The sequence below is a fragment of the Periplaneta americana genome, chromosome 11 (assembly GCF_040183065.1).
Source record: "Periplaneta americana isolate PAMFEO1 chromosome 11, P.americana_PAMFEO1_priV1, whole genome shotgun sequence".
NCBI classification, from domain to species: domain Eukaryota; kingdom Metazoa; phylum Arthropoda; class Insecta; order Blattodea; family Blattidae; genus Periplaneta; species Periplaneta americana.
In genome coordinates, this window is record NC_091127.1 from 109965576 (window position 1) to 109978114 (window position 12539).

At 37.5% G+C, this 12539-nt stretch overlaps 2 protein-coding genes across 6 annotated transcripts in view; one reads left to right on the forward strand and one right to left on the reverse strand.

The window, feature by feature from the left end:
* The window catches only part of Kat60 (Katanin 60), a 169043-nt gene that overhangs the window by 88813 nt on the left and 67691 nt on the right, over nucleotides 1-12539 (reverse strand). The window lies entirely within an intron of this gene.
* The window catches only part of LOC138709235 (serine-rich adhesin for platelets-like), a 305457-nt gene continuing 299174 nt past the window's right edge, over nucleotides 6257-12539 (forward strand). For 3 of the 4 annotated variants that reach the window (XM_069839861.1, XM_069839862.1, XM_069839864.1), the window contains exon 1: nucleotides 6300-6377. The gene's annotated coding sequence lies outside the window, so the exon portion shown is untranslated. Of the gene's footprint in view, nucleotides 6378-12539 lie in introns of all 4 variants that reach the window. The other variant, XM_069839859.1, reaches the window with a different exon arrangement.

Sequence of the window (12539 nt, forward strand, 5' to 3'; positions counted from 1 at the left end):
TGACTCATTATTATTGACCTATTATTATGTTTCTGAGAGACATGGATTGGAGAAGATATTTCAAGAAAGTTCGGAAAAAATTATGGCATCAGGTGTCGTACACAAGGACGAAGAAAACAAATACTTTTTGTAAGTAATTCATTATGTTAGTACTTCAATAAATTAAAATATATAGTTTTATTTATAATTAATTTAATATTGAACATGAATTAAGAAACCAATTATTAGATTTCCTATATATCCTGATAAAAACTAGCATAATAAGTAAAACAAGTGATATGAGCCAAATTAAGTATAATTAGTGAAGTTAACTAAACAAGTGAAATTTTGAGATAAGTGGAAACGAAGTACAGTCAACCTTCTTTTCCATTATACAGTATTATAATGGTGGTATCAGAAATCCTGATAAGTTAGAGTTTGGTCTTTGGTGAGAGTCGAATGTAGTTCTGTAGTTCTGCAAGCCATTTGTCGCGCATAACAATTTGGTGTCAGTGAAGCAACGCGGCACAACAAAGAGAAATGAAACAAACATTGTTTTAGTTTACTTTGAAGTGTCATAAGGGCTAAAATTTAATTAATTTTATAATGAAGTATAATGAAGTCTGATTAGTGTAATATGTAGTAGTCGGCAATGTATGCAATAGAGGGGGGAAAGGAACTGGCCACAATCTTCTGGCTTAGTTGCCTCATAAGTGGTGCCTTTTTGGTATCACATGTGAAATTCAAACCTGTTGACTAAACAACAACAACAATAACAACAACTCGTATAATATTTCTGACTTAAAAGGCTGACGGAATAAAACCTCTGCTAATTTTATCATCACAGCAGTGTCTTTTATTTCCATACGAGATAATTAGTTTCAACTCTTTCCGTCCATCTGTTAACGCTCCGCTATTTTCATATAATCAACGCAAAGTAATTTTTTTCCCTTATGGATATTAACCTTGTCAAGACTATGTGATGTATAGTCAATACGATGTCGCGGTCTGCTCTGTACCAAAGACAATATACGGCATCACGTTGGCCATGCGGAGTATCGTAATATAACCCATAAGATATTGTATTTGGGCACCGTGAAGAGTAAAGAAATCCATAAAAATATATTAAAATTTAAGCCTTAAGGAACAAGCTATAACCATCAAAATAGTACAGATTCTTTTGTCGCAATCGGCACATGCGATGTTCCGAGGGGATGTACAATCGCGAAACTGCAATCTCTGAACACATGCGCAGTTTATTTCACGCCGAACCGTGAACGTAAAAGCAGTTTTGAGCCCGGCTGGTAATAAAAATTACACAACAGAAAGATTACTGATTTTGATTAAATAGCTACAGTAACGCAGAAGAGAAATTAACTATTAACCAGGGATACTCATTCGCATTTTTGGATATACAGAGTATCCCAAAAATGACGGGCAAAACTTGAATAGGCCTATATTTCACGTAAGGAATGCATGAAAATGGTTTTTTATATTGACATGAGTCCGGAAATATTTGGTTTTTGAGTTAAGAACATTCATTTTCGTGAGAAGTAACATAATATCTCTATAACCAACACTTTACAATAAGTCGTGAGACAGGACTCTAATCCTCTAACACAGTGGTTCCCAAACTGGAGGTCGTGTAAAGAACTGAGCGGGATCGCGAGATGATTTACAAAATAAAACAAAAACCGCCTTATTAATTTACACTTATTGTGAGTTCAGAAATATCAACAACATTTACCTAACAAAAGAATAAAAAAGTTCCATTAGTAAGTAAAATATAATTTTATTAATGCGACAAAATATGTCTCTTTTTCAGAAAGTAGCTCTCAAATCTGGTCTCTGTATTCAATACACACAGTTATATCATTTTCAAGTTCAGTGAGATTTTTCGTCTATTATAGATATGTTAATTTGTCCTACAGAATTTATCTGTAATATTGACATTTAATATTTTAGGAGAAAAATTCTCTCCGGCGCCGGGGATCGAACCCGGGCCCTTAGTTCTACGTATCAAGCGCTCTGACCACTGAGCTACGCCGAATTCAATCCACAGCACCGGATCGAACCTTTCCCCTTCGATGTTTCCGTTTGTGGCCTGACTCCAAGTTAGGCATATATGTTGACGTATATGTCCAATGTCAACTACCATTATACTAGGAGCGCACTCAGCTGAGTGACTTGTTGGCCGGGAATCCGCAGTTATTATGCACTGCTAGCTGGAAGAATATTATAGATATATTAATGGCAGTTGACATTGAATACACGTCAACATATATATGCCTAACTTGGAGTCAGAACACAAAAGGAAACTTCGAAGGAGAAAGGTTCGATCCGGTGCTGTGGATTGAATTCGGCGTAGCTCAGTGGTCAGAGCGCTTGGTACGTAGAACCAAGGACCCGGATTCGATCACCGGCGCCGGAGCGAATTTTTCTCCTAAAATATTAAGTGTCAATATTACAGATAAATTCTGTAGGACAAATTAATATAGCTATAATATTCTTCCAGCTAGCAGTGCATAATAACTGCGCATTCCCGGCCAACAAGTCACTCAACTGAGTGCGCTGTTAGTATAATGGCAGTTGACATTGGATACACGTCAACATATATATGCCTAACTTGGAGTCAGGCCACAAAAGGAAACATCGAAGGAGAAAGGTTCGATCTGGTGCTGTGGATTGAATTCGGCGTAGATCAGTGGTCAGAGCGCTTGGTACGTAGAACCAAGGACCCGGGTTCGATCACTGGCGCCGGAGCGAATTTTTCTCCTAAAATATTAAATATTTTTCGTCTATGTTTTGATGAGAGTCACATTCGGGCATTCATGCATTCTTTTGATCCATAACTGCGAAGCATTTGAAGGACATATTTATTTTCGCTATTCAGATAAGTTGATCAATATATAAGAGAATTTATTGTTTAATTACATCAGTCACCAACTTCATAATTTGAAAGTTGTTGACCGATGTAATTAAACAATAAATTCTCTCTGTGAAGATGCTTAGTTTCAACATTCCATCAGTAGGGACGTACATAGGCTTATTTAAATGAAGCTTTCCTTCACTGTTTTGGGGGCGGATGTTCAGCCAGTGAACGAAATTGTCTGAAAATAGATTTAGTATCCATCTGTGATTGTCGTATTGTTTAGAGTGTCTTTTGGAAAATACTAAAAAAAGTTATTGCTTAGAATTGTGCAAACGTAACTACATATTCACAAAAACAAACTCAGTATTATGCAAATCTGACTTTTAGGTAAAGCTCCCTGTGAAGCAGACTTGAATAATATATATACGTCACTGTAGGTACGTTAACAGAAAACCACAATAATTCAAGTCACACAGAGTTGGGTTTCTGGCGCCTTGTCAGCCCATTTGAATTGTGTGGATATAAATGGAAAAATGGGACGGTGTCGAGGGTAGTTACTGGATAGCTCAGTCGGTACAGCATTCGTGCGCTAAGCGAAATGTTCCGGAATCGATACCTGGTCCCGGAACAATTTTTCCATTGAAATTATTCAAACACAGTATTATTTTGTCGTATCATATTTAGCTAAATTTTCTTCGAGTTCTTTAATGCCCTGGAATACATCATAACATTCCTTTTTGTCAAATGATATCGACCAGAAATCAAGTTTCTTAATTTGATTTTGACTCTGGTTGTTATTATATAACATCGTGGCTTTGCAAACTACTGTTCAAAGTATTATATGTTCTAAAATACCATCAAAGTAGTCTATTAGAAATTATGTTCATAATATAATATTTCGTGTCATTGTTACATTGTATTCTTCTAATTTGGCCGTTCTTTGAATGATATCCACTAATTTTGAGCAAAATTATCATTTCCACAAAGATTTGTATTTTTCGAATGGGTACTTAATACTCTACCAGTTCGGTAGTGGAGTCGTATAAAGAAGTTTTGCCCAAAAGTGGATCGCGCCTTCGAAAGTTTGGAAACCACTGCTCTAACACATACGAATACCTCAGGAATCATGCGTATTCTTTCACAAGCTACCACAATCTGCTCACGGATTTTCTCTGTATTTTCCACTTCAGACGAATAAATCCTAGTTCCGAAATGAATCCAAAACCAGAAATCCAGGTGAAAGTGAAGACTAAGCAATCGGTCCGCCCTTACTTATCCATCGACTAGTATAACAAAATTACCTAATTTAAATGCATTCTAGCAACAAACTAAAATTTTGGAGGTGCTAATGTGCGTCACTTGCATACTCGCACGAAGTGCTAGTGACAGCCTATTTAAATTTCGTATTTTTTATTATTATTTTATTACATTCCATTTGTTGTATCCTTCCTTACGTGTTTCCCTGTTAACTATCTTAACTATCTGTACAAACTGAGTTGCTTTTATTACATTCCAATCTTTAGGTCTGTATTTTACTTTCTTTTTTCTATTATGGTATTAGTTTCATATCTTTTAGTGTCGATTTTGTTATGCTATTATTTTTTGTAATATGTTAGTATCCTGTTCTTTAACTTTTTGTTAAATTTTTACTCCTTGGTCCTAGTAATATATCACCAATCATGCCGGTCCAAATGTTGATGGAGAACCGATATTGATAATCGATTCAACAATCACATTTGGATTCTCATCTGCTCAAATATGCTGATGAATTCCTGTGAATTGTGCCTTATCTCGAAAAAGCTGCGACGACGATAAACCACGCCAAAGAGAGGCTGGATCTTCCCGAAATATTGTACTGTTTACAATGGCGATGTCGTTATGGGTGATGATTATGATGACGGCGATGACGACAACGATGATAGTGGCGTTAGTGGCGACAAGTTAATTCAGTAACACGATTCGATTCATTGATTTGAAAATAGCCGGCCTGGTTGACGCAGTTGGTATAGCGCTGGCCTTCTATGCCCGAGGTTGCGGGTTCGATTCCGGGCCAGATCGATAGCATTTAAGTGTGCTTAAATGCGACAGGCTCATGTCAGTAGATTTACTGGCATGTAAAAGAACTCCTGCGGGACAAAATTCCGGCACATCGGTGACGCTGATATAATCTCGGCAGTTGCGAGCGTCGTTAAATAAAACATAACTTTTGACTTGAATAACGCGAAGACCTATCCCTTAATAATATAATTACCAGAACTTACAGGAATAATATGAATCAATTCAACTCACATTTTATTTATTTTTATTTAATTATTTATTTATTTTGCTAATACAATAATTGTAACATTAAATATAGTATACACAGATACAATTTTAGCTCACTTCTGAAAGAGTAGAACTCGTGCTCAGGGACGAATTCCTGAATTTAAATTAAGAAGTATATAATACAATTTGTTCTATGTCTACTACACAATAAGAATGTATAAATTTAAAATTGACAATGTTTCATTATTTATAAAATCCATACATAATTTTTGAAATTTAACATTAGAACTATTAAATTTGACAACATTAGGATATCTAAATATAAATTTGTTATATATTCTTCGGCCTAACTCGATTAACTAATTTGAATAATTCACATTTAATGCATGTTTCTTACATATTGTGTGTGTGTGTGTGTGTGTGTGTCATATGACTGTAACCGAGTAAATTCATATTACATAATTCGGAACACTGATGTGAATAACTCTTAAGCAAGTTCTGTGTTTGAGGTAGGCCTATATAATTAAATTACTCCATGTAGATGATTCAAGATGCGAATTAAAACCATGTGAATCGGTCGCCTTATTTAATTTACAACTTGGCTTGTACTCAGGAGAATAGCGATGCGGATAATCGATTGAATATGAATAACCAATTCATTCGGTTCACTGACTTAAACAACTTACAACGAAGTTCTGCTTATTAATATATTCTGTTTTCCAATACGTAACTGCTCCGTTTATTGGAATAATGATGTGAATAATCAATTGTCACATTGTGTGATTCAGAAGTCTATAAGGAAATATTTCAGAAGTACATCGAATCCAGTTCTTTAGAGTAAAGATCTTAGTTTCATGCAGCACTGAAGTGGAATCATTTTAAGCCAGCATAATTAACATTTTTCGTGTCTGCATTTCGTACATTTAAAACAAAAGACGAAAGTAATAAGTTCTGAAGAAATTACAGCAGTGAATATAAATGAAGACGCCGACACGCACGTAGTTTTTTCTTTCTTTTCTCTATGGAAATGGGATTAAATAAAACTGTCTATGCACCAAAGGCATAAAAATTACAAGAAAATGTTTTTCCTTGCACAACGCGGTCGAGTCTCGTTTGTTACATCGACCCATCACTCACGTGACACGCCGAGACCTGCCTGCGTGAATTCTGTTCCGTTCGCAGTAGTCGATCAGGCGGAGACTCCAAAATAGGAAGTGGGCAGTTGCACCGAAGAAGTATGCCAATTGGTTCCGGCCCGCAGGTAAGCGAAATCCGTGTGTGTAATCTTGTTTAACGACGACAGGAGGCGTCACAGACTGGAACTGTTGTTGCGTTACGTCATAAACTGCTGGCTGTGTTATTGGTGTGATCCTGGCAACAATTACGAATAGGTAGGAAACTGTAAGAATGTCATTAATCATGTGACTTCATCTACTCTAGCACGGTTGGTAAAGTGACTTACTACTGCATGGATAGCAGGTCTAATTTACAGAACTGTAGCACTGGTGTAAATCTATGGTATTCTACATCATAAAAGTTACATTATCTTAATATTTTATTCGTTAGTGATGCGGTATATGCAACTATTATGACGCGGCTTTAATCTTATGCTATCCTAAAGGAAAAGGGCGAATCTTAGCGCTAAATCCGAGACAACGTTTACGCTGACCCCCCCCCCCCCAGCTAGGCACATACCCAAAACACACCAGCTGACTACACAAAGTTTCGTTGATTATCCAGGTTTCGCCACCTCCGTGCGTCGCAAACCGGCAATCGGGGAACGCTATGGAATGATAATGGAATGGAGATCGGACGAAATGATGATGTCTTAACGTGAGTAGATGGGGTAACCTCAAAAAAGTCCTAACTGCGACCTTGACCGCCAAAATTGTCACTGCGGATTTTTCAAGGCAAAATCATCAGGACTCGAACTCAGACTGCCTGACTGATAGGCAGAAGATCTAGATCATTCAGCCATCGCAAGAACTAAGCTTTAACCTCAACTGAGATTCACGATCACGGGTTCGAATCCCGTATATAAATGGATATCCACACCTGTGGAGTAACGGTCAGCGCGTCTGGCCGCGAAACCAGGTGGCCCAGGTTCGAATCCCGGTTGGGGCAAGTTACCTGGTTGAGGTTTTTTCCGGGGTTTTTCCTCAACCCAATACGAGCAAATGCTGGGTAACTTTCGGTGCTGGACCCCGGATTCATTTCACCGACATTATCACCTTCCTGCCTGACTGACAGGCAGAAGATCTAGATTATTCAGCCATCGCAAGAACTAAGCTTTAACCTCAACTGAGATTCACGATCACGGGTTCGAATCCCGTATATAAATGGATATCCACACCTGTGGAGTAACGGTCAGCGCGTCTGGCCGCGAAACCAGGTGGCCCAGGTTCGAATCCCGGTTGGGGCAAGTTACCTGGTTGAGGTTTTTTCCGGGGTTTTTCCTCAATCCAATACGAGCAAATGCTGGGTAACTTTCGGTGCTGGACCCCGGATTCATTTCACCGACATTATCACCTTCCTGCCTGACTGACAGGCAGAAGATCTAGATTATTCAGCCATCGCAAGAACTAAGCTTTAACCTCAACTGAGATTCACGATCACGGGTTCGAATCCCGTATATAAATGGATATCCACACCTGTGGAGTAACGGTCAGCGCGTCTGGCCGCGAAACCAGGTGGCCCAGGTTCGAATCCCGGTTGGGGCAAGTTACCTGGTTGAGGTTTTTTCCGGGGTTTTTCCTCAATCCAATACGAGCAAATGCTGGGTAACTTTCGGTGCTGGACCCCGGATTCATTTCACCGACATTATCACCTTCATTTCATTCAGACGCTAAATAACCTAGATATTGATACAGCGTCGTAAAATAACCCAATAAAATAAATAAATGGATAATTTGTTCGTTGTTAATGCTATACGCTCTTGTTCAGATAAAGAGTTGACGTTATACAAACCACGTCATAGAAAACCTTGTATGTCTGACGAATGTAGGCCGCAACACATAAAGCCATGGACTTAGGAAGCAGAGTTAGAGATATAACAAATCCTCCAAACATTTAACTATGAATTTGTTCTTCATTTATTTACTTTCCATTGATTAGCTTAATTTTTTAATTATTATATATATATATATATATATATATATATATATATATATATATATATATATATTTGACGGTTCTTATACCCAACGGTTAAGCGTGGTGTTCACGGTCATGGAATTGGCTGCAAGCAAAATTTAGCGCCATTCACCCCACTCTTCAAAATTAAACTCTAGAGATAATACAATTGGTCGTGAGTGTAGGTTTGTTCCACCTTCCACCTGTAAGTCATCCCTCCCTTTATTCGGGTCGGGCGCGATGGACGACTGATGCACAGCTTTAGCGCCACGCAGGAGTAAATGTTGCGGGTTCGAATCCCGCCCGCTAAAGGCGTGAACGATTTTGTGTAGTCATGGTACTATGATGACCACACGCCACAGGAGTCCCACTATATTCGTCTGCCGTAATTCAAGAAGAGTTCAAAATGTGGGCCCAGAGTTACTTTAGTGCATAAAAACCTTCTACAGATTTCTTTATTTCATGACGAATAGTAAAGTTACCCGTCATTAGTAAAAAAAAGTTGTGATAGCTTACGAGTACCTATAAGTGACAGTTTAAGAGCAGTTTTATCGTGTTTTTAGTCATTTATTTAACGACGCTGTATCAATTACTAGGTTATTTAGCGTCGGTGAAATTTCTGATAACGAGCTGGTACTTGGAGAGATGAGACCGAAGATTCGTCACGAGATTACTTGAAAGTCGACTTTCTGTAGGATAAAACCTTGGAAAAAACCAAACCAGGTAATCAACCCAAGTGTAAATCGAACCCACGCCCGAGTTCGACTCCGGATGAGCAAGCAAAATTGATCATGTTTGGAATTCACAGTCGTCAGTTTTAATTCTGTTTACTTACGGAATTCAGCATTGTGAATGAGATATTTTGAGTTGATGGAAGGAAACATATTTCATTAAATCACATAGTTTACTGGTCAAGTCATTAGGGACAAATCTTGCCAAATAATGTGTTTTGATACGACTAATAAGAACTAAGAATTTTGATTGTTGTATATTATGATGTACCGAAATACATATGATATTTCCGTGCAGGAATTCTGCGTTACATTGTACTGTACTTTGGTATATCATAATATGATACACATAAGTAATCACTTAGTGATTCAAGACGGAATTCATCCCGTCGGATCCCGGCCACTTAGTCACTCGTAATGAGTGCACCTCTGTACATAGTGCGTTGAACATTGTTCCACTGTCACAAATTCTATGACACAGTACATGAGGGTAGGCCACCAAAGGAAAAAACTGAGAGATAGAACTTAAACTAAGGGGATTCGATCCGGCATCGGAGCTGGAATCCGGTGTGGCTTAGTGGATAAAGCGTCAGTACGTAGAGCTGAAAACCCGGGTTTGGGTCCCGATGCCGGAGAGAATTTTTCTCTGTTCTATCCGTCCTTCATCATAATAAGAATTTTGAGTTTTTCGAAAAAAAAATGCAACATAGCAACCTTAGAAGGCATAAATAGCAGTACCTATTCCTTCACTCTACTGATTTGCAGAAGGGTGAATGTACGGGTAGGCTAATTGTGCCTGAGGTACTCTGGCTGTAGCATTACCGGTTTTCCGTAGCCACGTTACGTGACATATGCAATTCCTTAGGCGATTAATCGAAACCTACAATTTTTGTATTCAAATTACTACGAACATATTGTCATAAACAGCTTATTTTACACTATTCAGAAAAAGATAAATCGCATTTTAAATAGGACTCCACAATCATAATTTTAACACAAAATTACTTTTTTTTTCAAAGTCGTCCGCAAAGGAACATAATGTTAAGGCTGGTCCACAATAAACCGGGAACGGAAACGACAACGAGAACGAGAACGGAAATGTTAAAATAAATGAATTTAAATGTGAGCATTCACAATAGTTAATTGTTAATAGTTTCCATTCCCGGTTTATTGTGAACCAGCATTTATTGTTTTGACAAGAAACACCTATGTTCCAGCTACAAGAGAAGAAAACTGTAACGTTTTGACATGACGTCACTTTTATCTACCATGAAAAGAGAAATGTAAGATGAACTTCGTGCATCTTGTTTTTCCAGTCGGTCCGTCTCGCTCCATTCTCCGATCTTTCACACAGTAGTCATGGAAATAGTTGGGTCTATGGATTATGTATAACCTATACTTGAACATCAAATAATATACAGTAGAATCTCGATAATGCGAGGTACTGGGGAAGCGAGGTTACGGTACTTCCGGTTTGGAAGCGTCGTAGAAAAAATCGTAAGGCACGAAATAAAACCAATAACAATTAAAGCTAAGTGCATTACATTGTTATCTGTTATAGTGTTATGAATCAGATTGATTGTTTTAGCTTAAAATAAACAATATTGAGGCTATTTTTAAGAAATCCGTAAGCGACTTCTGTTTCAGGAAGTTGCGTCGCTTTTGCGCGGCAGTGTCACGCCATCGCTTGCGTAATAGGGTGCCTCCTACTGTTGTGACAGAGACGCGGACTTCGGCGGAGCGGATCCATATTACGGCAATAAGCATCCGCGTGACGTAGATGACTCGAATTTAACGGAGCCTCGGATTAGCGAGATTCTACTGGACACCATAGTGCTACAGAAAATACATAATTGTACTTTATTACTTAAATTAGAGTATAGACGTTTCATGCAATCATTATGATTTCCTAAGTTCTCTGTCGATTTCTTCTTTGTTCGTCATAACTCTAAGAATCACATCTGAGAAGAAATATAGAATATACATAATTTGTTTACATAATGATCAGAGATGGTAGATTTTCGCAATCACGACTAATGCGAAAAATGTCCGAATACTGTAAAATAAGTAATTTTATGTTTAAAAGCATATTAAGTACAAGGTGGGTCAAAAATCGCTTTCCCCGATATTCGTTCTTAGGTTTCATATCCCACCTTGTACACATATACAGATACCATAACTAGAACAAACGAATGGCTGGTGTAATAAGTGGTGGATTGGCAACTATGTTCTTGCGTCAATTGAAGCGGTGAGATCAATAACCATTCAAGTCCACTTCTGGCCATTCATTTTTGAAAATTTGAAATTAAAATTTTGGATATTTCTACAAGTGTTACGACTTTAAAAGTTGGTATACTACTTTGTCTCGATCTCGAAAACAACCAGAAACATTATATACAAAAAATAATAATTAGGTAAAGAAATAGAAAAAGGTTTTTGCATTTTTCTCGAAACTTGAATAAATGGACTTGAATGGTTATTGATCTCACCGCTTCAATTGTTTTTCCGACATCATATCTTGAAAACAGCTCTCGTTTTGCCGAAATGCAGTTAATATGGCAACAGGATTGAGCACCACTTCATTTTGGTGTAGGAATGAGGGACTTCTTGAACCAGTAATTCCATGAATGGATTAGCGAGCGCACAACAGAATGGCCATCCAGATTATGCGACCTGACGCCATGAGATTTTTCGCTGTGAGTTATCCTGAAAAATGATGTTTTTGCTCAGAAACCAGAAAATCTGTATCAATTGCGACAGATGATCCAATTCGTCAAAATCGATTAAAATCGTGAGTTATGTTCTGCCATCTGTAAACCGGTGTCTAAACGTTGTGAATTGTGTATCGAGAAACAGGGCCTCCATTTTGAACAAAATCTGTAAAGGAATGTGTAGTCAAATGTAAATTGAATGTAATTAAATTTAAGGAAGTGTTTGGGGAAAGCGAATTTTAATCCATTCTGTATATGTGTTTCTGTGAAATCAGAGATACATTTTATTACATTTTATGAGACATTTTTATGCTTTATGTAAAAAAATCATAATCTATCTAAAAGCCTATCACATAATTATAGGTTCCTACCTTATTTTCAAACAATTTGGTCACATCTTCATGTTAGCTTTTATGACATGAATAGCACAGGATTGTGACTTTCCTAATACCCACTTTGTTGTTATCTGTACCGTTATATCGTGTTTTCAACTAATTTGTCTGGTGCTGGTGGTAGAATATTGGCTGCCTATGCAATCTCTTTAGATCCAGAGTTCACTCACGAACAAGTTGTATGTGGTACGATTGAGTAATAAGATGGATTAGTATAAAATCACACCATATATTTCGTCATGTTTGTTAATGTTCACAATTTCACTATAATTTTATACGTTCCTGTACTTATTTATTATTGTCAAGAATTTCAACTGGAAAGTCTAGAAAATGCATTTCTTAACATACTGATGACGTTGAATTTTAAACACCAGTCATTCCATTAAAAATTTTCCATCCGAAAACGCTACAAAATGCTAAATACTGACATTTAAAACGATACAAAATGGTAAATCTG